Source organism: Microplitis mediator, chromosome 5, assembly GCF_029852145.1.
Source record: "Microplitis mediator isolate UGA2020A chromosome 5, iyMicMedi2.1, whole genome shotgun sequence".
Classification (NCBI taxonomy): domain Eukaryota; kingdom Metazoa; phylum Arthropoda; class Insecta; order Hymenoptera; family Braconidae; genus Microplitis; species Microplitis mediator.
The window spans coordinates 2,035,222-2,052,001 of record NC_079973.1 but is presented as its reverse complement, the minus strand read 5'-3'; the positions used below and the strand labels follow the sequence as shown (position 1 = coordinate 2,052,001).

At 31.3% G+C, this 16,780-nt stretch overlaps 1 protein-coding gene across 2 annotated transcripts in view; it reads right to left on the bottom strand.

The window, feature by feature from the left end:
- LOC130667837 (neural-cadherin) overlaps positions 1–9,087 on the bottom strand; it is an 87,626-nt gene extending 78,539 nt beyond the window's left edge. For both annotated transcript variants that reach the window (XM_057469699.1, XM_057469700.1), the window contains exon 1: positions 8,662–9,087. The gene's annotated coding sequence lies outside the window, so the exon portion shown is untranslated. The remainder of the gene's footprint in view (positions 1–8,661) is intronic.
- Positions 9,088–16,780: the final 7,693 nt, after the last annotated feature.

Here is a 16,780-nt window from a genome sequence, read left to right as displayed (position 1 = left end):
GTAGAGGCGCGACGACGAGGGTTCGTCAATCGATAAGAGCTGCATGCACCCTCCATGACGCTTGACAACGACCTTATATTACGGCACAAACGTTTTTACTATTACTACTACTGGTTACTACTCTGCACACTGTACTCTAGTTACTATAATGGTATTACGACTACTAATTTTATTGTTATTAATAGTGATACTGTTATTGTTACGGGTTATGCTGCTATATGCTGCTACATATTATTTTACGTATGCTGGGATTGTTTAATAATATGTAAGAGAGATACGCCTTTGTCCATGCCAAAAATATCCAAGTATAGTATCTCTCGTATTTTCTATTTATATGTTGACCGAACCGGTAAATTTTACAAGCAGGGCAACGTTCGAACTGGAGAATTTAAACGTCGCGATCCGAGCCAAATTGTCTCAAGTATTAACGATATTTTTTTGAAAATATATATATTTATTTTTGGAGTAGGCGATTGTTATTTTATGACATCCGCATTTTTATTTAAACGTTTATTGGAACGAAATTATTTTTCCGTATGGGAAAATTAATTTTTTAAAATGGGAATTTTTTGAAATATGAAAAATATAAACTTGATGATATTTGTTAAGTAAATTTAATTTAGTTGCATTGTAGAAATTTGACTATTGAGTTTAAAAAGTTTGTCGAATAAAATTATTTATCTTTTATATACAATTTTAAAAGATAAACTCGGAAAAGTAAATCGAGAGAAAAATATTAATAGAAAGATTATTGGGTAAATATTAAATTAAAATATTATAGAAACTATTTAAAAGATTTTTAGTCAAAGATTTATATTATATATTTATTAATACAGTTTGATAGTTAATAAGTAAAATTATATGAAACAATCCGAGTATATAGAGTTTGGTAAAATCCTTTTATTACGTATATAATACACTTAAATTTAAATCCGTATAGTAGTATGTTATGAGAATTTATTGGGTAGATGCAATCGAAACAAAATAAAATATATGTTGCTGTTGGTTATAAATTCTGATAAACTTCACTTGGATTACATTATATGCTGATTAAATTGTAAACTAATAATACATCAATTTTTTTTTAACTTCCTGCTATAAAAATTGAAAATTTTCGAAAGAGAGAAGTCATTGATTTCGGCGCGATTTTCAAAAATCTAATTTTCGTCAGATCTCGAGTACCTTAAGATCGGAACATTTTTCGCGCAAGGAAAAAAAATTGAAGTAAAAAATTTACTAGGTTAGATTTCTGAAATGTTTCGCATGTAGATGCTGGTATGTCAGCTGAAAATCTCAGGCCACCGCGAAACTCCGAAATTGTCTCTTAAGCAGTTGAATTACTTGAATTTTTTCATTTTCGTTGCGCGAAAAACGTTTTCATCTTTAAAAGTACATCAGATTTTGACGTTTTGATGCCTAAGGAATTTTTCTGACCATTTTCAGATGAACGTGTGTACTAGGGTGATTCAAAAAAATTTTTTTTTCCCGGAAACAGGTTCAAAAGTTTCATTTAGATAAAAAAAGATGCCTGTGAAAATTAGAGCTCTAATTTTCCATAAGAATAACATGGAAAAAATTTTTTGGCGTCTTCTGATTTTTATAAGTAGCTAATGATGCGTCATAGGAATAATTGACAGGCATACTTTTGTAGGTAATTGAATGCTCTACAAAAAAAGTTTCTTTTCATTTTTTGATAAAACTATTTGTTCAAAAGTTATTTGAGGTTGAAGTCGAATTCATATTAAATTTTGAGATCTTTTTACTTTTCCAGCGAAACTATCAGTCCTATTACAAAATATCACAGAACCTTTTTTGTAGACAATTTTATTCCCTACAAGTTATTTCCAATAAAGTTTTTTCGAATTCCGCATTGTTTCCTAGTTATTTTCATTTTAATGTCGCTCAAAAAAAAAAAATAGTCTTCTGATCGAATGAGCTTGAGCTTTTTGAGCTCGAAAACAGTGTAAAGTTCTGGAGTTGGCCTTCTGAGTCAACCTTTTCTCAGATATTTTTTTTTTTTTAATTTTGAATTAAAAGTTGATTAATTTAAATTCAGCGAAACGAAAAAAAATGCGTGAGGACGTGAAGTGGAAATTGAAATACAAAATAATTCAGCCGAGTATAAGATGGAAATAATTATCCATTCATAAATTTATAAGTGACAGCATGAGATTATAATAAACATTGGAATGTCGGAAGTGCACTTGAAAGAGTCCATTGTAAAAAAAATAAATAAGAAAAAAATTATTATGGTTTTTTTTTATTATTTTTTTGAATAATACGTCCTGGTGAAAGACGAACAGTGGCACGCGTGGAAGGGTAGCAGACGATCGTTTTCAAAGATTAAAAGTCCACGGTTTTTAGATATAGAGTTGAGGCGAGTATGAGATCTCTGAATAAAAGCTGGAGATGAAGAGAAGAGTATAATATAAAAAAAAAATAAAATAGAAAGGGGTGAAGTACGAGTTTTGTGTATGAGGACGAGTGAAATCTTACAATCATGAGGTGTACACTACACCAGTCTCTTTCTCACTCTCAATTCTATATTTCTCGACAAATATGCTATCAAGGATTCAAATGTACTTCTGAGGCTTTCAAAGAAGCTTTGAATAAATAGAGAAACCCAGTGGGTCCTTTGCATCATATATCACCGGCATATAAAGCTAAATAATGTGCTTTGATATATTAATATAATAAATGTCTTCTCATTACTTCCGGTTTCTTATGACCACTCGTATTCCTTTCTTTTTTGTTTGTTATATAATTTATTATATTTTTTTTTTTAACAATACAATAAAATTGTATTGTTGATTTAATTTAACGCCAGTAGAATCATATTTTATTTTTTTGGGAGTGAACACAAGTAATTTTGTTAATTGACAGTGAAAATAAATTTGATCTTTAATTCGGCGATAAATCTTGATAAGACTTGGGGTTTTATGAAATATTTCATGTTTTTTTTTTATTAATTAAATAAATAAATAGTCGATTTGCTAAAAAAAATTCTGCTTAACAATTAGGACTTAAGCTATTCCTACAATTTCACATAAAAATAGTAATTAAGCTCGCGGAAACCGTGTCACTGCCTCCAACGAAAACTAGAGCCGCAATAATTTAACTGAATAATTAAAATGCTCGTTCAAATTTACACATTTGCAGTCGGATTACGTTAAGACTATTGTTGAATATAACGAAATATTTTTTTTACTTTTTACATCTCATATTTTTATTATTAAACTCTAACTCTATAATTTCTCTAGTAAATCTGCCGTCTAATTTTTTTCTACTGAAATTTTAAATCTTCGTTCGTTACACACAAAAAATTCATTTTTTTCAGCATTCATTTATGAATATAAATAAGACCGGGGCATAATGGAACTTTCAGGGCACGACCCTCTAAAAATTTCGTCAAAAATAAAATTTTTCGGTAAAATTCTGATGAATTTCGTGCCCGGGATCCCCTATAATTTATTCAGTAAATTTAAATTTTTTTCCAGTAAAAATGAAAAGTAAAAAATCTTCCGGATCTAGATTTCTGAAACGTTTCGCATCCCGAGTCACAAAACAAATTCGGATCCAAGTCTCAAAGTTCTCAATGAGGTTTGTGAGGATCAATTTAAAATTTTAAGATTGATAGCGGTATAGAAAGTTATCCTTCACGGAAAAAAATGAACTATATAAATTGAGAATGACAAGTAATATAATGATAAAGTGACCAGTAAATACCATCATTCTAAATAGTAATTTTTTCATTTATGATTAAAACGTGAATAATTGCGGGATAAGTATGTAAATTTATTGTCTATGCAAGAAAAATTACTATTTGAACTTTAAAAATCGTAACTGATACTTAGAAAATAGACGACACGTATTAAAAATTTACTATTTGAATGTTAAAATTCCCCATATTGACAACCGGGTTCCGGGTTATAATTTCAAATAGTAATTTTTAAATTTTATTTTTTTCCGTGTAGTTTAGTCCTCAAAGTAGTAATTACAACTTATTTTACCACTTTGATGACTAAACTGGAATAACAAAATCTGGATTTGAACCTCAAAATACTCAAAACATACAGGAATAATTTTATCCGCATTTGAACCTCAAAAGTCTCATTCGACGTTTTCTCTCCCCTCCCTTTTTTATCTAAAATTTTTCTAGAAATCCGAAGTATAACTTTTTATTCGTTGAGGATTTTGAGGCCTTACTTATAATTCAAAATTGATCAATTATTCGCATTTTGACCTCATAGTTCTCATTGAAGATTTTTAGTACTAGAGTTACTTTCTGGGCGGCAAATAAAACATCAAAGGAATCGAGGCTTTTGAGGACTAAACTAGAATTTTTTTTTTGACTCATAAGTAGTATGCCAGCCGAAAATTTTAGTCACCCCCAATTACTCCTTAGGTCACTTTCAAGCATTCAAATGCCAAATTTTTTTCATTTCCGCTGCGCGAAAAACGTTCCAATCTCCAAGTCCATAATTATTTAATTTCGCCCGAAAAAATTTCTTTTCTTTCATTACTTCTGATACAAAATACCTTTGAAATAAATATATATACATATGTATACTATATATCTAAAGGTAAAAAAATAATAGAATTGAAGACATTGGATATTAATAATAGGATATCGTATTTCTTTGGAATCCGAGATAGCTTTTGCCCTTATTTCCAGTCTGCTTTTTCTCGCTCCTTCCACTTCTCGTCTAATCCCTTGGTTGCACACCACTGCTATTGTTGTAAAATACTACTCGAGACACAATGTTTTGTTCCCCTTATGTTTCTACTGTTCTCGTTTGTCAGAGCACCCTAATTACCATGCGGTAATCACTACAGTGTTTTCTTTTTTAATATTCCTGTATCCTCATACTTCATACCCATACCCATACCCATGCCCATACCTATACCTCATATTGATTAAAACACCTTTCAGCGCAGCACTCGAGCTTTTGTCGCGTTTATCGCGATATTTATCTGATAAGTGACAGATGATTGCTCAGATACCGAGCGAAAAAATCAGGTTGCGCTCGACAGATTTTAAATATTTAAAATACAAAATTTCTGTTCATTTGAGTGGCGACAAGAAACTCGACATCAGAAAAGTTTTGTAAAGAAGATGTGTCCTCGCTTCACTCGTTCGCTCAACCGACGCGCCAGAGGAGACAAGTTCAACTTTTGACGTTTCTACAAAGGAGAAAACTTAAAGTTTTTCAGCACAGAAAAACATGAGCTAATCTGTAAAGAGCACCAGTGCAACTTGTTCCGAACTGCTCAACAAAAAATACGACTAACGTACGACCAAAAAAAAAAATACATATATATAAAGATGTTTTTTATCCCGGGGCTGTCTTCGTCAATGTCTCTGTCCATAGTTCTGTATCTCTATTTTATGTACATCAACATTATTCTCGAGTAAAGTTTATTGCTAAAAAAAGTCTAACCCAAAGTTTGATAAATAAAATAAAAATAATAAATTACCAGCACGTCGTTTCCGATACTCGGGAGGAAGTTTTCGCAATATTTTATTACTAAATACGAGATGGCATTTATTACACATGAAGGCTTAAAAAAGCTAAGAACATTACAGATGAAGAAAAACGTAAAATGAAAGGGAGAAAAATTACCGGGGTATAAAAAAAAAATAAAAATAAAAGTAAGTGGATCAATACCTCGTGAGGCGTACTCGGGTTGTGGAAAATGTCACTGAAAAAAATAAACTTAGAGTAGACCCGGAATTGAAATAAAACACAGATGTACGGTTTAAATTTCCAGGTGTGTAAAAATGCTAAAAAGTGGCTCAACTTTTCATGGTATATTTGCGTAATTTATTATCACGCTAACGTACGTTAGTGAAAAAAAGAAAAAAAAATAACTGACGGGAAAACAAATCATGAATAAAAATAATCTCATAAAAAATATTTACAAATATTTTTATTTACGTGTTTTAAATAAATATAAGATTCCGGAGTAAATCCTGTACGTGAGTTTAAGCATAAATATTTTTAAAACCACGAAGGTCAGACGTTTGAATAAAAAGTTAAAATGCCCGGGGTACGCTTTAAAAATTTATAAAGAGGAAGGGTTAAATTCGCGGAAAGGTCAAAATGTCTTGAGTCCCAGTCTGTTATTATCCTGAATTTCTAAATAATCCGGGTTGCGGTCTAAACTCGCATATTAACGCCGACAGTAAACTTGTTAAATATCAATCCAATGTAATTTTCAAAATTTACACCTACGTATACATGTGTACATATATATATATAGATGTTAAAAGGTATTAAGGTCACCGCAATTTACTGATCGATTACTCAAACGGTGCGTCAATGTCAAATGACCCCTTTGAAGCCAATCTTTGCATGAGATGTGATAATAAAGATAATCAAGTAAACGTTAATTGCTTAGACATTCATTGTTGGCAATAAATGGAATAAATAATTCGATATTGAGGCTGCTTATCACAATAAATTTCAAATTTACCGCCAATTTAGCCGTCAATTTAACAAACCTTCAAATTAACATCGTCTGTTTATCAGACAGCAAAACAATAAATTATTGTTTAGGTAAAATTTAGGCCGACATTAAAATATTTTTTTTTGTTAACATAAAACTATACCTGACATTTAGTGAAATACAGTAGAGGCAGTAATTGTAAAATGAAACGATGTCAGTTACAATATTGAATTTATTGGAATGAACCTCAAGCGACTATCGAAATGAGATTTTGTGGAGACAACTATATACTATATAGTATATACTACCCACTGGGAAAGCTATATTTAACTGGAGATCGATATTGAATTCGTCAAGCCGCTCTCGAGTAGTCGAATGATGCCCATGCCAACGAACCTCCACCGGCATCTAAATAATTAAAATTAATTACATTCTCCATCCTCAATGAAAGTTTAATAATTATTTAAACCGTCAGACGGAGATGCTAGAGTCTGCTCGGCTCAATCAATACAATAACTACGAATACAGATTAAATTTATGGAGAATAATCCCAGAGCCAGCTAAATAATTCTCTATTCTCCGCCGACAATGTTCGACTACTTGATATTTTGACATCTCGATATTACGGAAAAATCAGAGTCGACGAGGTAAAAATTCTCTGCTCTGCTCTGCTCTATGCTTCAGATTATTGACATCTCCATTAACTGACGTGCACTTAGCATACACGGATTCAGTAACCATAAAACTACACTCGACATTTTTATATAAAATCGAGCACAAACAAATGTACATGCATACAAGCTCAAAAAGCTCTTTGCCCAACTCAAGATTTCCAATCACTCGTTAAATATTTATAGATCGATGAAAAGCTGAGACATACTTGCGTACAGTAAATTTTTACAACCATTCTCTCCACAGGTCCGACAGATATATCATATAAAAGAGAAGCAAAGGACAAGGAAGTGATGTAAGATCGATAAATATACATGTATGTACATATATATATATAAAAATAAGTGAAGCCTTGTGAAACCGCCCTGAGGCACCCTCACCAAAAGTTTATCCCCGGACACCCCATCATCAGTTGGGGCCACTCATCCCTCACATTTCAATTCCAAGTTATTCTTCCCTCGTATTCGTAAATTTGTACATCACAAACCAAATTTAATGAACGAAATATACTGAGCTGAACTGAAGTTAATTTGCTACACTAGTTTTCGATGAACGCAAAAAAAATAACGGGAATAATAATAGTGATAACAATAAATCCGCATTGATTTAATCTATGATATATATTGGAAATTCGTGAATAGGAAATTCAGACAATCGGCAATCAAGCAGCAGAAAACGTGTCGTTTTAAAGTCACCTAAAAATCAATAGTCCGACAACGTGGGGCGCCGAGGTTGGTGAAGACAAAAACCACGAGGTCGTAAGGGAAAAAATTATTCTCTTTTAAACATCTCCGGTATCGACAATGAACGATAGCTAGAAAAATAATTGCGCTAAAACTACAACTACAACTACAACTATAGCTATTGCATAGTGAGTTTATTGAACCTCTCGTGCTATAAATGAATGATGCATAAATACATGAGTCATGAATCATGAGTCTACAAAGAAGCCAAGTGCTTTGACTCTTGGCAGACGTAATCCTCGTCAACATCCTAGATCGCGATGACGACACCTGGATTCAACGGACTCTTGTTACAGTGACGTTGTTCCGCAACGTCAGCATCATCGGTCTATATATACATATACATTTATAAATATATATGTATATAAGTACTATAGCCGTTAGTACATACAACCCCGAAAGCGGATTAATGCGCGGGCGCACACATGACACACCGGCGCCCTCATCATCACAGGGGTCGTACACGCGACCCCGTATGGCCACCACGGCCACCACCTACATCGTATCGGTTAATGCACCTGCCATTTCTACCTACATATATTTCACCTACATACATTTACATGCCTCTACACCCCCATTACACCAAATACCAGACAAGAGCTATTCGAATTTACACTGCCGCCACTTACACTTTTCAAACTTACGCGCCATTTTTGAAAATTTTAAATTTAAACCAAACAAAAAACTAAATAAATAAATGAGTAAATAAATAATCTACTGATAAATTGTATTGATTAAAAATAAAAATGTAATCAATAATAAGTAGAGAAAATTGTAAGCAGAAGCTTTTTGATACCTTATCACCCGGCAGTCGGCGTACGCCGCAAGCTCCCTCAATATTTTCCACGATCTTATCCACAGATTCTTGACCGTTGATCTCTGACTAACTTAAAGATCCCATCCATTTATTTCATAAAAAATATTTTTTATATTTTTCGTAGATTATTGTTTTGTAAATAAAAATATAAAAATAAATAATACTGATAGCGATAGTAGTGATATTAATAGTAATAGTGATAGTATAAAAAACACAGACACTGACAATTATAAATATACGAAAAAATGAATTCAATAAACTGTTTCTCGTACGATTTGGTACTTGTTACACCACTGATTAAATTCACATTGACATACAAGTTTAAATTTAAAATAAAAACGTGCCGCGCGAGAAACGTCACTTAAACTGAAGTAGTCACGACTGTGGGGCGCAGGCCACTACCTAAACAAGCATCCCGGATCGACGGATAAAACTCGAGGCCGTTCCGTTCAACGTACAAACTCCCTACCTTCCCTTTTCTCGTGTGTCCGTAGGAGCTATTGCAGTAGTGGTAGTCCGTAGTCCCCCGTGCTTGACACACACACATGTATCTATACTACCCCTACATTTATTGTATATATATATATATATATACGTATACAAGTACGTCTGTCTTGTTTCCACTTGAGCCTCACTACCGAACTCACTCCCACCCTGTTTGTAACCCCCACCATTTTTATTCTCCCTCTTGCGCCGTCGTGAAAGGTAGAGCAAACACCAGCGCCACTATCTCATCATATAGTTTAAATATATATATGAGGATGCATGTATATGGATAAATGTATGAGAGTAAACTATGGTATTATAGCAGTAGTGTAGTGGTAGAGTAGAGAGAGAGAAATTTCACCCATTGCAGCATAGGAGGTTCGCGTTCTCTTGGCGTTGTAAGCCTGCTGCTGATGTTGAAAACCCCTGGCACCCTCTGCAGCAGCGGCAGACTCGTGAGTTCGCAACCCCTGTCGACACACCCACCCCTTGCGCCCATGTGTCCACAATAATGTGTTACCCATATGTGTGTATAGCTCTTGGGTTTCTCTGTATGAGTTTAAATTACTTCAAGTAAAGGGAGAAAGAGAGAGGGACTTGGTCACGGAAGAAGGATAAAAAATTTCCCTTTACAAATTGTGACGAGGTGAAAAAAAAGTTAAGAAATTAGAAAAAAAAATAAAGAGTTCCTTGGCACACGACACACACGAGCTTTTCATGGAACACTTGTAAGACTATTCGGCATGCAGGCTCTGAGTTTTCGAAAATTTTTTTTTTGGATCGATTGTCCTGAAATGAATTCTAGATTATCCGTAGGCATGAAAATAAGTAAAATAAATTCAATTTGCGGTGAAAAAAATTTTTAGGAAGCCCCAGACCCACTACAGCATCTCACAGCAGCTCACAGCACAAAAGTGGCCCTCTGAGAAGTCGACCCTGCATCAACTTTTTTTTTTCGGGGATCAATTGACTCAAAATCAATTCTTAATCATCCGTAGGTATGAAAATAACGAAAATAAATTCAATTCGCTGGTAAAAAAAATTTTTTCGCGGTCCGAGCCAAGTTACAGCATCTCACAGCGGCTCACAACACAAAAGTGGCCCTTTGAGAGGTCGACCCTGCATCAACTTTTTTTTTTCGGGGATCAATTGATTTAAAATCAATTCTTAATCATCCGTATGTATATAAATAAGTAAAATAAATTTAATTCGCTGGTAAAAAAAATTTTTTCGCGGTCCGAGCCAAGTTACAGCATCTCACAGCGGCTCACAACACAAAAGTGGCCTTTTGAGAGTTCGACCCTGCACCAACTTTTTTTTTTCGGGGATCAATTAACTTAAAATTAATTCTTAATCATTCGTAGGCATGGAAATGAGTAAAATAAATTTAATTCGCTGGTAAAAAAAATTTTTTCGCGGTCCGAGCCGAGTTACAGCATCTCACAGCGGCTCACAACACAAAAGTGGCCCTTTGAGAGGTCGACCCTGCATCAACTTTTTTTTTTCGGGGATCAATTGATTTAAAATCAATTCTTAATCATCCGTAGGCATGGAAATGAGTAAAATAAATTCAATTCGCTGGAAAAAAAAATTTTCAGGTGGCCCGAGATGAGGTACAGCATCTCACAGCGGCTCACAACACAAAAATGGCCCTCTGAGAGGTCAATCCTGATGAAATTTTTTGTTTCGCAGCCCGATTGTCCTGAAATGAATTCTAGATGGATCAATCGCCTGTAGATAAATTCTTATTCATCTGTCAGAACGTAAATAAGTAAAATATGTTTTATTGGTTGACGAAAAAATTTTTACGCAACCTTAGATGAGTTACAGCATCTCAAAGTTATGAAAGTTATGGAGGGTAGAGAATGCTTGGATAAGGAGAAATGTCTAGACCGTCGTCCCCTAACAATTATTTTCCTTGTTTGTTTTATTGCTTTGTTCCTTCAAGTTTTGAGTTTTGAGTTTCAGTCTGGGGATAATTTATGGAAATACATGGAAATTTTTATAAGCTATTGAGTAATGGGTGAAATTCTAGTCTACGCGAGTCATAAAAATTATGCGTTAGATTTTTAATAGAGTTGTAAACCTTCATGTGTCGTAAATAATTTTTTATGTCACGGTTCCGCGTTCTAAGAAAATTTAATGGTAAATTGGGAAATAAAAATTCGATTGAATTTTAATTGACAACTAGTTCTTTTTATGTGGGTGTGAGTGATGATTTAAAACTGTCGGGCTTAGCATCACAAAAGCTTGAATAATTAATAAAAAGTTTAAGCCCGAAAGTCGTTTGTTAGAAATTCATTTTCCAAAAAATGATTAAAAAGAAAAGAAAAATTATTTTCTCTGAATCGTATGTTAGCATCAAGCAGTACAATGAAAGAATTTTTTTAATGAATCCCGGCAAAAAAAGTAGAAATATATGACGAGGAGTTGTATACATAACTTTTTACATAACCACCGCTTTTTTTTTTTATTACGCCAGCGGAGTCTGACCGATCTGATGTAAAAAAGATAATAAATAAACGTCGGAAAAAAGAGTCCTTGGAATGAGGAAGTGGAGGCTAAATAAAAAAAGGGTCGAGGCTTCTCTTGTAAACAATAAGCTCGGGTAAAAAAATCTAACTTTAACTACTGATGAACGTTTCGGATATGAAAAATCATACCCGTGTTTATCAATCCCACCCTGCCTCTTTTTTTTACTATCGTAATATCGTACCCGATTTATTTAATTTTTCGAGCGGAAACATCCGCTAAATTAATTATTATTATTATTAATTAAATATAAACGCCGTATTTAATATTTTATTCCATAAACACTGACAGTAAGGAAGAGATTTTATAGGAGAGTAAAAATTGAGGAGCGATAAAAATTTATTAAAGTATTTTATTGGATATGTTTTATTATATTCGGAGCGGGAAATTTAAGACGGCTGTAATCTTATACCGGAGATAATCAAGATCTCATTGAACGGAGTCGTAACAAGTACAATGTTGCTATGGTGATTACGAAGTAAGGACTTATGTAGGTATATTAAATATATATATGTATTTAGTCGAAGAACTTTAACCATCATGTTGTTATCAGTATAAGTAATGCACTGAAACAATAATTAAGTTTAATTTATGGTGGAAGTTTAAATGTAAAAAATTTGTTTAATTAAATGTTTGGAATTTTGATTATGAGTTTTTTTCAAGAATTTACTAGAGTAACTTACGATAGATGGAAAAAAAGTTGAGCTTAAATCGTCACATTTTTATTAAGTATATCAAATTTTTGAGAATTTCATTTCGCGTAAGATGTTCAAAAGTTTATCGGTAATTTTTTTTAATTCTATATAGGGTAGAGATAGCGGCTTTGGTCACTTTAGGACCAGTTTTGAACACGTGAAAAATTTAAATAAATTGATTTGTAATAGACAGATAATTAATTTTTAAAATGTGTTTAGAAATACTTTCGTCCCACTATTAAAATGGAAATTTTATTTTACTCTTTTTCATTAATTAAAATAAAGTATTAAATGTCCAAAAATGGAGCAGTGGCCACAAATGGTACCTCTACCCTCAATAGGATAGAAGTGTAAAAAAAAAGGATTTCTTGGCGGATAAAATTTTTCGAGTGAAATCAAATTTCTTACAGCAAAAAATTTTTTCTACTCCTTAGCAGATTTTTATTTTTAATTCATATTGAAAATTTTTTCTTGCGCAGAAAATTTTTTTTTCTCAGCATTTCCACTGCTCCATTTTTTGACATTTAATACTTTATTTTAATTAATGAAAAAGTATAGAATAAAATTTTTTTGTATTCAAAACTGGCCCTAAAGTCACCAAAAATGGAACCGCTACTCTATATACTTATAAGTAAAAAGTGATTACTTACCGTAATTAATATAAAAAAATCTGGACATCGGTTGGCTCTGCGGACAGCCCGAAAACTTCCCGTCGTGTTCGAGCTCCTTTTTCTCCACTTCTGTGTGCTAGCGTTATTCTATAAGTCTTCTCTGAGAATTCTAGGTACATACGTACGTACGTACACACACACACACACACACACACACACACACACACACACACACACACATGCATACACTCAGACATCATCTTGAAAATAGTGAGAATAGTTTCCTAGAACCTCAAAACGTCCAGATCTGATAGAAATTCGATTTTCGATAATCGGACCGAAACCAATAACTTCCCATTTTTTGAAAATTTTAAATTTTCTTAGCGGGAAGTTTAAAATACTAAATTTCTTTCGAGTCTTTTTTACTCAACTCTCTTATAAAATATGTAAATTAATAAATTATGAAGGAAAATTACACAAGTTTAAGCTGGTATATTTTTACCTGATAGTTTGTGAGTTGAGATAATTAAGAAGGATTTTATTAATTGAATTAGTTTGTGTAATTGAATAGAATAAATTTAATAGAGAAGTTAACGAGAATTATAAAGATTTTTTTTTTAAATTTATATCATAATAATAATAATGATTATGATGATATAATAAAAAAATAAAGCGTAAGTTCAGTAAGTGTGTAAAGACGGATATGCGGATATAAAAATAGTGGTAAGAAAAGAGTGGAAAGAATCCAAAAGTAGCTGAGTACAGTCGAGGTTCTGGGGTTGTATACTTCTACCACTTGAACTGCTTCTCTTATTTTCTTTTTTTTTTTTTCCCTGTCTAGAATGTGAAAACTTTGCTGTGTTCAATTTCTAATATATCCTTGTCCATTTTAAAATAAATTAGTAAATCTGTTGATACTTTTATACTTTTTGTAAAATTCAATTTAAAATCGCAATAACACAACACATGCGAATTATTTATTGTCAAATTTTTTTATTTTTTTTTTCTAACATATTTTTAATGGACATAAATAATTTATCGTCTTTCTAAATATAAACCAACATTTTTTTACTGCTCGTTTTTTAGTTACATCAATTAAAGCTGTAATTAAAAATAAAAAATTTTATTTTTTATTTTAATGACCGGTACTTAAAAATTTAATTGACTTTCCACAAAGGTCCTTTATACACAAATTTAAAATTTACATCGCATAAAAAATCTCATGAGTTTTTTTGAATAATTAAAAATTATATTTTCCGCTCTATTAATTTTAAATACTCGTCAAATCGTAACTAATTTTTTTTTTTTTTTCATGTCAAAACTTTTTATCAATTTATAAATTTTTATTTAAACCATAATACAAATAATCCAGAGAACATTGCGAGCCCTCCGCTCATTACAAAGCCCTAAAATAATTTATTTTTAAATTTCCCTCGCTTTGTTAATGATTGCGGTACATGAAAATTAAATTGCCTGTACGATCCTTTGTAACCAAACGTTTAATTAGCATTACACAGTATGTAAAACAAATACTTTGCAAAGAATCATTTGTTCAAAATATAAATTTATTTAACGTATAAAGTTAATAGTCGTTTTGTAAGATAAAAAAAAAAAACGAAAATAAACACAGTCATCTTTTGGTTGTATAGTCTACTAAAGACTAGAGGCTGTAGTGAATTATGCCGTTTTTTAACCAGGTGTCGTATACAACCCACATCACCCGTCATATACACGACTACTACACCTTCCACACCTGCTGAACTAAACTTCCACACGGTATTTTGCTTCGCTATGTACTCTATATACATAAATATGTGCATGCATTCATACATATATACATACATACATACACATAATATAAACACGATATTACCAGGCATCAGGGCACGTGCGAGACCACGTAAGAGTGAGCAAACAACAGTAGCGGCTGACGGATTGCCGAAGCATGCATCAATATGCATCACGGTTACTTTGCCATAAATAAAATTACTATTATATTACACACGTGATACTTTCGATTTTTAAAAAAATGTCTTTTTGCAAGCAAAAGATGAATGCCATCTTTGGCTTTTATTTTATTTTTTCGAGGCTGTATATATTTATTTTAAAAAACATTTTTTTGTTTCTTATTTTCTTTGTGGTTCGTATTATTGATATCCGGTTTTCCTGTATGGAACGACGCACCATACAGACACCATTGTTTTACTTCCTGTCTAAAGGCTGGAAAGTCATTTTACAACATTTTGAATTAACATCAGCGTAAAATATTTTTTTTAAATATTTAACTTGATGATTTAGAATTTTTAAATTTATTGGCGGCAATTTAATCGACGGAAAAAAAATATGCGGGCGAATTGGAAGCTGTAAAAAAAAAATAAGAAATTTTTTAGGAAAAAAGTTTTTTTTTGTTTACGGAAAACATAATTTTTAATTTAATAATACGCACGGTAATTACATATCCGGAAGTTGAAAAAAAAGTTGCGTTCATCCAAGCGATGCTAAACTTCCGGCAACGGAAACACGATCCGAAATGCGTAAACTTTATTCGTAAAAATTTTTTATATTTTTATTTTATTGACCAAACAAATATTTGTTTTTCTTTAATATTTTTTATTTTCCTATAAAATTTTTATTTACACACTTTACAGAACTTTATATTATTAAATAACAAAAAAAAAAAAAAATTATACCGTAAAAAATTGGCAGTGAATTCGAATCGATTACAGATTTTATTTAAACCCGCGTTCCTCTCCTTCGGAGTGAATTTCACTCCAAGGAAATTGAACAAAATTTTAAATTCCTCCCGTGTTTATCTCGTATGAAAATAACATATATGGTCAAAATATATGATAAATATAAAAAAATATGTGTAGCCAATTAAAGTATATTTTCTGATTTATTTTTTTTTAAATTAAAAAATATAATATTCATCATATACGAGTCCATATATGTTTAGCATATATAAAATATATATATCAATCATATACAAAAAATATATTTTTATCATATATGACAATATATATTTCTATCATATGCGAAAAATATATTCTGATTCTGATCATATATAAAAACATATATTTATATTGTGTATGGAAACAAAACTTTCTTCCCGTATGAAAATAACATATATGGTCAAAATATATGTAAAAATATATAATAAATATCATAAAATATATGTGGCCAATTAAAGTATATTTTCTGATATATTTTTTTTTTAAATTAAAAAATATAATATTTATCATATATGAGTCCGTAAATGTTTAGCATATATAAAATATATATATATATATCAATCATATACAAAAAATATATTTTTATCATATATGAAAATATATATTCTTGTCATATACGAAAACTATATTTTTATCATACATAAAAATATATATTTCTATTATATACGAAAAATATATTCTGATCATATATAAAAACATATATTTATATTGTGTATGGAAAAAAAAACTTTCTTATTCGTATAACCAACTCCAATTAAATTAGATATAAATTTTAATCTACTTTTTAAATTGCAGTTAAAATTTTCAAAATTAGTTAATTTGATGCGAATATATATACCCATATACATATACATACACCGAATAAAATACATGCTTAAATAGAACAAAGAAAATATATAGTGTCATATATAATATAAATTATATGTTACCATATATTTCATTTCATATAAAAATTTTATATTTTTAAATATAAAAGAAAATATATCAATACAATATATTATAAGGTAAATGTATATCAAAAACATATAAGTTACATATATGG